The 10147-nt window shown below is 38.8% G+C and overlaps 1 non-coding gene across 1 annotated transcript; it reads left to right on the forward strand.

The window, feature by feature from the left end:
• The first annotated feature begins 8542 nt into the window (after positions 1-8542).
• Positions 8543-8647, forward strand: LOC122897767. Its single transcript, XR_006382616.1, has one exon. It is a non-coding gene; the product is annotated as a U6 spliceosomal RNA (small nuclear RNA).
• Positions 8648-10147: the final 1500 nt, after the last annotated feature.

The following is a 10147-nucleotide window of genomic DNA, read 5'->3' on the forward strand; positions in this document are numbered from 1 at the left end:
TCTGAATGTCCATGGTTGCCGTCCCCGGAAGAGCTAGACCCAGTATTCTTCTTCTTTTTTTTTTTTTTTTAAGCTTTTATTTATTTATTAAACAGGCTCCCTGCTGAGCAGAGAGCCTGATGTGTGGCTTGATCCCAGGACCCTGAGATCATGACCTGAGCCGAAGGCAGAACCTTAACTCACCGAACCACCCAGGCGCCCCTTTTTTTAATTTTTAAAGTTGACATATTCGAGACTTCTATCTCATATACATGTTAGGTTTTTTCAAATTATTCTAAAATTTTGTTGAAATAGTATAGATAGGGGCGCCTGGGTGGCTCAGTGGGTTAAGCCGCTGCCTTCAGCTCAGGTCATGATCTCGGGGTCCTGGGATTGAGTCCCTCGTCAGGCTCTCTGCTCGGCAGGGAGCCTGCTTCCTCCTCCTTCTCTCTCTGCCTGCCTCTCTGCCTACTTGTAATCTCTCTCTGTCAAATAAATAAAATAAAATCTTTAAAAAAAAAAAAAAGAAATAGTATAGATAATTTGGGAAAATTTTGTGTCTTTACTAATTGTTGCATTCAGTCTGCATTCAGTTGCAGTAAATAGATCTAATTATTTTAAGGGTATAGAGATTTAATTTAGGGAATTGGTGCTTAGAAAATTATTTAATGGGCTGGAAGAGTGGGCTTTAGCCTAGACCATCAGAAACGAGTCCCAGGGTAATACTGCAGAACTAGACTCTTACAGAAGTGTCTACTACCCATCAGCATGGAGAAACAAGACTCCATGACTAGAATTATCTATGTTAAGAATAGGCTACTGTATGGGTGCATGTGTGGCTCAGCTGGTTAAGCGTCTCACTCTTGATTTTGGCTTAGGTCATGATCTTGGAGTTCTGGGATCGAGCTCCACATTGGGCTGCGTACTCAGTAGAGAATCTGCTTGATGATTCGCTCTTCTTCTCCCTTTGTCCCTCTTCCCACTGGTGTTCTCTCTCTGTGTCTCAAATAAATAAATCTTTCAAAAAAAAAAAAAAGGAATAGACTACTGTAGCTACAATGTAGTAATCAAGAAGATACTGTATTACTCAACACCCACAAAGCTAATGACTATGCTCTTGAAAGCTGCTGCAGAAAATACTATTACATTGGCCACTATGCTTGCCAGCCAGAGAACAAAGTAGCAGGAGAAAGGCTTTGGCTTTACATACCAAATCTTACTTTAATGTACCTAATTGGCAGAAATAATTTATCTCTAGAACACTAACTGCTCGAGTATTGGGAAATACAGTTTTTGAAAAAAATTTTTTAAAGATTTTATTTATTTTAGGGGATGGGGATCCAAGTGAAGGGAGGGGGCAAGCAGACTGTGCACTGAGCACCAAGTGACTAGCTGATCTCACAACCCTAGTTCTGACCAGAAAATCTGACCTGAGTCAAGATCAAGAGTCAGCTGCTCAGCTGACTGAGCCACCCAGGTACCCCTGGGAAATGTAGTTTTTAACTTTTCAAGATTTATAGTACAGAGAAATAAGCTTAAAAAAAAGTTTGAATGGATGCTGAGTACCAATCTACCTTATCCATGAACATAGTGCAACTATTGTTTCAAATACTTTCTGTTTTATTATATATATATATATTTTAAAGCAATCTCTACACACAACATGGGGCTCAAACTTAAAACCCCAAGATCAAGGGTCTCATGCTCTACGACTGAACTAGCCAGGTGCCTATATTTTATGTATTCTAATAGAGAAAACTTTCTGAAGATTTTGGACCTGCTTTGTTGGCTGGATTTCCAGATATACCATGGTTTTTTTTTTTTTATTTTTAATTTTTATTACATGTAGTTGGTATACAATGTTTATTGTCTTTATTTTTAATCTCTTTCACTTAGATATTGCAAGTATGTCACATTTGTCTATACTACCTTTGTTGAATAAAAAAAAAATTAATTTTTGACCACAGGTGACCCAGCCATCAATTTACAGAAAACTCAAAGATAGAAAAACATGTTAAATTATTCCACAGAATGCAGGGGTGCCTGGTTGGCTGAACTGGTTGGGTATCTGACTCTGGGTCATGAGATTGAGCCCCACATCAGGCTCTGGGCTCAGTGGGAAATTTGCTTGGGATGATCTGCCCTCCCCCCCAAAATAAATAAATCTTTAAATATATTATTATATATTCCACATAATACATTCAATGAAATTCAGATTATGGGAAATGATAGGACTTCAACCAATACATTTCTGGAAGAAGGGAGAAATAAGAAAGGGGACTGTGGGTAAAAAGATACCTAAGAGACATGTTAAAAAAAAAAAAAAAAAGACAAAGGAGGGGCACCTGGGTGCCTCAGTTGTTAAATGTCTGCTTTCACTCAGGTCCTGATCCCCTGGTCCTGGGGTGGAGCCCCACATGGGGCTCCCTGCTCAGCGGGTAGTCTGCTTCTCCCTCCCCCACTCTCCCTGCTTGTGTTTCCTCTCTCTCGATGTGCCTCTCTCTGTCAAATAAATAAAGTCTTAAAAAAAAAACAGGCAAAACTATAGTGCATAGGAATGCGTGCTAAGGTGATAACACTGAAAAGGAAGTTATTATAAATATCAGGACAATGTTATTCTTGGGAGGAAAAAAGAGGTAATTGGAGGAGCACATGGGAGGTTGCTAGGATGGTGAGCAAGGGTCTATCTTGTGATCTTTGTGGTTTTCTGTATTTGCTCTACTTAACAAAGTTTTTAAAAAAGCAACACAGAACAAAATATATAATACAAAGATATATGCATATTTAAGGTCATGTTTCAACATTAGGGAGGTGAACTGTAATGGGAAATAACTATTTGGTCTTTGTTCCAGGTTTCTGGGCCATAGATCCTTGAAGTAGTAGGAGTGTCTTTTATATGCTAATGAGATGACTAATGTGCTGGAGGCCCCTAGAAAAGCTTCAGGATGGGGCAGATTGCCAAAAGATCTAGGCTTGGTTAGAATGTTGAGGACGGGAACTTTCAATTCTATTCCTAAACTTCCAGTCAGTGGAGAGGACCTAGAAGTTGAGTTCAATCACCAGTGGCCAATAATTTAATCAGTAATACATAAGTGATGAAACCTAGACAAAAGAACTGGAGAGCTTCCAGGTTGGTGATTATATCAAGGTGTAGGGAGGGTAACACAGCCAAAAGAGGGCTTACACATTCCAAAAATACCCCTTTCTCCGTTAGGCCCTATGCATCTCTTTGGGTGTTCCTGAATATTTTTGTAAACTGGCAAACATATGTATTTTTCTGAGTTCTGTGAACCACTCTAGCAAGTTACTAAACCTGAGGTAGGGTCATGGAAACCTCCAATTTATAGCCAGTTGATAAGAGTGGCCTTGAATTTGGGATTGACATCTAAAGTGGGGACAGTCTTTTGGGATGGTGTTCCTTTAACTGGTGGGATCTAACGCCAGTTCCAGGTAGATAGTGTCTTTACTGAAGTGATTTATTAGACACCTAGTTGGTGTCTGGAGAATTGGTTGTTGGTATGGAAAAAAAAAAAACCACTGAAGTATGTACCTTTGTGGGGAGGAAAATGGGAATGAAGATCAGGGAAGAAGGAAAAAGGAGAGGGTCTTGCTTAGACCGAAGATAATAGTGTGCTAATGATGGCTAATGTTTATATAACTGTTCTCTCTGAGTATAAATTAAAAATAGTTAAAAATTAAATAGTAAATATTCTGCAAAGCATTAGAGTACTCTGCAATGAAGCAAAACATGTAGAAGATGTTACCTTGAAAAGTATGAATATTTGTTATTTTTGTAAAAAAATATATTTTTTTCTCATTCTCACTGGAATGAGAAACCAGAGACTTAAAACAGAAACACCTATATGGTGTGAGCAGAAATAAAATGGAGAAATAGAGGTGATAGGAATGGAAGCAAGACTTCTCAGACTATACGTTTTCAGTTAGTTTTGACTTTTGAACCTTCTGTATATTGGAAAATGTCATCAGAGTAAAAAGAAAAAAGCAAACCCTGAAATTGAAAACAGACTGAAACAGAAGAACCTACCTGTATCAAATTGTGAAAATAGCCATATGGAGAAAAAACCTATTTCAAATGATTTTTTTCAGACTTTATTTATGTGAGAGAGAGTGAAAGAGAGAAAGCATGGGAGGGAGGGAAGTCAAAGGCAGAAGCAGACTTCCTGCTTAGCAGGGAGCCTGATGCGGGACTTGATCCCAGAACTCCTGGATCCTAACCTGAGCCAAAGGCAGTCAGTCGCTTAACCAACTGAGCCACCCAGGCACCCTCAAATTATTTTTTAACACCGATCTTAATAGAATATATTTAAAGGAAAAAAGAACTGGAAAAAATGTAAACCTCACTCAGTAGTCTTATTGTTATTTGCAACATTGGTATTGTAAATTAGAAAATATTTCCTATATATTTTAGGATAAAGCAGTGAGCAAATACTTCAATGCCTATTTGAAGCTGAGAATTTTGGTTAAGAAAAAAGATATTATTATTTAATGTTATAGTTAGTGCTTTTTTTTTTTCTGTTTACAAAATTTGTATCCAGCCCATGAAGATATTCTCCTTTGTTTATTGCAGTTAAACTTTCACATTTAACTCTATGATCCAGCTCTAATTTTTGGCTGTGATATAAGGTAGAGGTCAAAGTGGTTTTGGTTTTGTTTTTGTTCTTTCTCACATGGATTCTAGAAAGACCCTTGATAAAAAAACAGAAAGTAAAGTGTTTAGGTTTTTTTTTTTTAAAGATTTTGTTTATTTATCTGAGAGAGAGCACAAGCTGGGAGAGTGGCAGAGGAAGAGGGAAAAGCAGGCTTCCCACCAAGCAAGGAGCCCCACTTGGGACTCGATCCCAGGACCCTGAGATTATGACCTGAGCTAAAGGCAGACATTTAACCACCTGAGCCACCCAGGTGCCCCAAGAACAGAAAGAAGAAGTTTTGAAATGGACTCTGACCTTAGCTCAGCAAGAACACATGGTTGAGGTCACTGCAAAAATATTTTTTAATGTAAGTTAAAAATATAAAGTAGATCATTACATCTAGAGGGTTCAACTAAACCTGATAAAGTATATAAGTGGTAGATGGGGCACCCATAATTATTTCGGCTTTCCCAGATTCTCTACTGCTCAAGGGTTTTATTGTCATTCATTTGCAAAAATAACATCTTTTAAAATTTTAATTATTTTTTAAAGATTTTATTTTTAAGTAATCTCCACATCCAACATGAAGCTTGAACTTACAACCCTGGGATTGAGAGTTGCATGCTTTACTGACTCAGCCAGCCAGGCACCCCCAAAATAATATATTTTTAAAAATATTTTATTTACTTATTTGAGAAAGAGAGAGAGAGTATGAGTGGTGGGGAAGTGACAAAGGGAGAGGGAAAAGAAGACTCCCAGATGAGCAGGGAAACTCAGGGCTTGATCCCAGGACTCTGAGATCATGACCCAGTCAAAGGCAGATGCTTAATTGGCTCAGCCACCCAGGTGCCCCCAAAACAACATCTTTAAATCAAAATCTAAAGTAGCACCAAGATCTAGGCTCGAGCATCTGCTTTCTTTCTTTCTTTCTTTTTAAAGATTTTATTTGAGATCACAAGTAGGCATAGAGGCAGGCAGAGAGAGAGAGAGGAGGAAGCAGGCTCCCTGCTGAGCAGAGAGCCCGATGGCAGGACTCGATTCCAGGACCCTGAGATCATGACCTGAGCCAAAGGCAGCGGCTTAACCCACTGAGCCACCCAGGTGCCCTAGTATCTGCTTTCTTAATTAGTCTTTAATTATTGAGTAGTACCTGTGGAATAATATTTTTTTTTCTTTTGCTGCAACCTTTTGGTATCTCAGGTTTCTCTTTTTAGTTATTTTGTTGTGTTTTTGTTTTGTTTTTTTTTTTCTGAGTATAGTTGACATGCAATGTTACATTAGTTTCAGGTATACAGCTTAGTGATTTGACAAATTTGTACATTATGCTGTGTTTGCCACAAGTGTAGCTATCATCTGTCTGGTTACATCACTATTACAATATCATTGACTATATTCCTTATCCTCTGCCTTTTATTCCCCAGACTTACTCATTCCAGACCTGGAGGCTTGTATCTCCCCTTCAGTAGTTTTGTCCAACTCCCCACCCATGTTCCTCTCTGACAGTCATCATTGTGTTCTTTGTATTTATAGTTCTGATTCTGCTTTTTGTTTATTCATTTTTTCTAAGGTTTTATTTTCATTTATTGGTGGGAAGAGCAGGGGGAGAGGAACAAACAGACTCTGTGCTGAGCAGGAGCCTCACATGGGGCTCGATTTCAGGACCCTGAGATCATGACCTGAGCTAAAACCAAGAGTCAGATGCCAGACTGAACCACCCAGGAGCTCCTGTTTATTCATTTTCTTAAAGATTCTATTTGTGAAGGACATCATAGAGCATTTATCTTCCTCACTCTTATTCACTTAGTATCATGTCCTCTAGGTCTGTCCATGTTGTTTCAAATGGCACACTTTCATCTTTTTTATGGCTGTGTGATATTCCATTATGTCCATGTGGTGGGCAGATATATATATATATACATATATAATGCCACATTTTTGTATCCATTTGTCTGTTAATGGACACTTACTTAGGTAACTCAGGTAACTTCCATGTCTTGGCTATGATAAATTATACTGCAGTAAACATAGGGGTGCATATATCTTTTCAAGTTAGTGTTTTTGTTTTTCTTGGGTAAATACCCAGTAGTGGAATTATTGGATCATATGGTATTTCTATTTTTAATTATTTGTGTAACCTCTTTACTGTTTTCCACAGTGGCTACACCAGTTTGCACTCCATCTAGCAGTGCATAAGCGTCCCTTTTCTCCACATCCTCGCCAACACTTGTTCTTTCTCGTCTTTTTGATTTTTGCATTCTGACAGGTATGAAGTGATGTTGTGATTTTGATGTGCATTTTCCGATGACGAGTGATGGTCCCATCTTTTCATGTATCTGTTGGCCATCTGTAATATCTTCTTTGGGAAAGTATCTACTCATATCCTCTGCCCATTTTTTAAAAAAGATTTTATTTATTTATTTGACAGACAGAGATCACAAGTAGGCAGAGAGGCAGGCAGAGAGAGAGGGAAGCAGGCTTCCTGCTGAGCAGAGAGCCTGATGCAGGCCTTGATCCCAGCACCCTGAGATCATTAACTGAGCGGAAGGCGGAGGCTTAACCCACTGAGCCACCCAGTCGCCCCCTCTGCCCATTTTTTAATGGATTGTTTGGGTTTTGTTTTGTTTTTTTTTTTTTTTTTTTGGATGTTCAGTTGTATAAGTTCTTTATTTTGGATATTAACCCTCTATAGGATATGTCATTTGCAAATATCTTCTCCCATTCAGTATAGGTATCTTTTTATTTTATTGATGATTTCCCTTGTAGTGCAGAAGCTTTTTTCTTTTTTTAATTTTTGTGTAGTGCCAATAGTTTATTTTTGCTTTGGTTTCCCTTGCCTCAGGAGACCTACCTAGAAAAATGTTGATATGGCTGATGTCAGAGAAACTACTGCCTGTGATTTCTTCTAGGATTTTTTATAGTTTCAAGTCTCATGATTAGGTCTTTAATCCCTTCTGAGCTTGGTTTGGGGTATGGTATTAGAAAGTGGACCAGTTTCATTCTATTACATATAGCTGTCCCAACTTTTCCAGCATCATTTATTTATTTATTTTTCCAATTTATTTATTTTCAGAAAAACAGTATTCATTATTTTTTCACCACACCCAGTGCTCCATGCAAGCCGTGCCCTCCATAATACCCACCACCTGGTACCCCAACCTCCCACCCCTCCGCCACTTCAAACCCCTCAGATTGTTTTTCAGAGTCCATAGTCTCTCATGGTTCACCACCCCTTCCAGCATCATTTATTAAAAAGACTTTTTTCTCCATTGTATGTATATTCTTGCTTCCTTTATCATAGATTGGACCATATAATTGTAGGTTTATTTCTGGGGTCTCTATTCTGTTCCAATGATATATGTTTTTTGCTATAAAATACAAAGTGGGTGGTAAAGAATAGTATTTTTCAGTCTCCTGTAGTTTTACAGAATTGAAAATTTAAATGTTATCCTCTCTCATTATTTTCTTTTAGCTGCAGTCTATTTTGAGCTCGAATTTGCTGAACACATGAAGAGAATGACATTTGCATTAAATATTAAATTATAAACATTATTTGTTCTTTTAAATATTGCAGCTAATTTTTAGATGTTGTTCTTCACTCTCCATTCAAACAAATGAGGAGTAGGTGGTTGTATATATTGATTGTACTGACAAAAACAGAGCCTTCATATTTCCATTAGAAGTAGACTTTTAAGTGGCTCAGTTGGTTGAATGGCCAGATTCTTGATTTTGGCTCAGGTCATGATCTTGGGGTCCTGGGACCAGCCTCCATGCTCAGTAGGGAGTCTGCTTCTGGATTCTCTCTCTGCCCCTCCCCCCACTTGCTCTCTTTCTCTTCCCCTAAAATAAGTAAATAAGTCTTAAAAAAAAAAAAAAAAGGTTGCCCCATCGTACACACTATAAAGACAGAATTGGGTGCTTACTTCATTAGTGTTTACATTAAAATTGGAACAATACAGAGAAGATTAGCGCAGTCCCTGCATAAGGATAACATGCAAATTCATGAAGTGTTCCATATATAAAAAACAAGAAAGATTTAAGACGGAATTGGAGGGGCGCCTGGGTGGCTCAGTGGGTTAAGCCGCTGCCTTTGGCTCAGGTCATGATCTCGGGGTCCTGGAATCGAGTCCTGCATCAGGCTGTCTGCTCAGCAGGGAGCCTGCTTCCTCCTCTCTCTCTCTGCCTGCCTCTCTGCCTACTTGTGATCTCTCTCTGTCAAATAAATAAATAAAATCTTTAAAATAAAAAAAAAAGACTGAATTGGAAAACTTCACAAACTTTGGTTGAATTATTCCAGTTTCCTTTCTACTTTAGTTCTTGGACAAATAGATCACCCTCTCTGACCCTGTTCACTCACCTATAAAAGTTCTCAAACTTTATTGTGAGTCACAGTCCCCTAGAGAGTTTTTAAAAAAAAATGCAGAAAGAGTCCCAGGCTCACTGATGTAGACTGGGGCAGGGGCCTAGGCGTCTATTTTTAATCAAGTTTTCCCAGAAATTTGACAATTGCTGTTTTAGTATGCTCTATGGATTGATGGATTATTCATACCTTTTTTCATTTATGCATGTATATAGAAAGAAACATGTATTAACTAGGGATTGTTATATAGTCATGAGATCATGGAGATGACAGACCCAGCCCTGCCCTGAAAAAGTTCTCCCTTGGGGCGCCTGGGTGGCTCAGTGGTTAAAGCCTCTGCCTTCTGCTCAGGTCATGATCCCAGGGTCCTGGGATCAAGCCTCACATCGGGCTCTCTGCTCAGTAGAGAGCCTGCTTCCCCCTCTCTCTCTCTGCCTGCCTCTCTGCCTGCTTGTGATCTCAAATAAAATCTTAAAAAAAAAACAAAAAAACTCCCCCTTTCATGAAGAGGCAGACAAACTGTTAATTGCAGTGTGTTGTTATATGCTCTGAAACAGGCCGATGGGATGCTGAGGAAGCAAGAAGGAAGGGTGTCACACTTGGCCTAGAATTGCATATCACAGAACATGTCCTTGGTCTTGAAGAGCTAGAGTAATCAACTCGGTGAAAAAGAGAGGAGAGCATTTTAGGCACAGAAGAATAAGGAGGCATGAACCACAAGCCGTTTGACAAGCTATAGTATTATTTCTCAAACCATGGGACACTTACCACACTTTAATCAGATTTTGGGTGGTTCATGCTGAGATTAAGTCATTACTTAGTGATAGAATTATATGCTTTTCCAATTCTCTTCTACATCTTTTGTAAGGAGAACTTTTTTTTGGTTCTAGGAGGTAACAGCTTTTGTAACATTTGCTAATATCCTTTTAGAGAAGGTAGCCTTAATCTCAGAGCTGGCAGCATTATCTAGGTAGAATTAACATTTATCTTCACTCTGGCAGTTGAAACTAACTTGCTATTTTTGGTAGAAATACAGTTTCTTTTTAAAAATAATCTATTTGAGGGGCACCTGGGTGGCTCAGTGGGTTGAGCCTCTGCTTTCGGCCCAGGTCATGATCTCAGGGTCCTGGGATCAGGGCCCGCATCGGGCTTTCTGCTTGGT

The sequence above is a fragment of the Neovison vison genome, chromosome 1, assembly GCF_020171115.1.
Source record: "Neovison vison isolate M4711 chromosome 1, ASM_NN_V1, whole genome shotgun sequence".
NCBI classification, from domain to species: Eukaryota; Metazoa; Chordata; class Mammalia; order Carnivora; family Mustelidae; genus Neogale; species Neogale vison.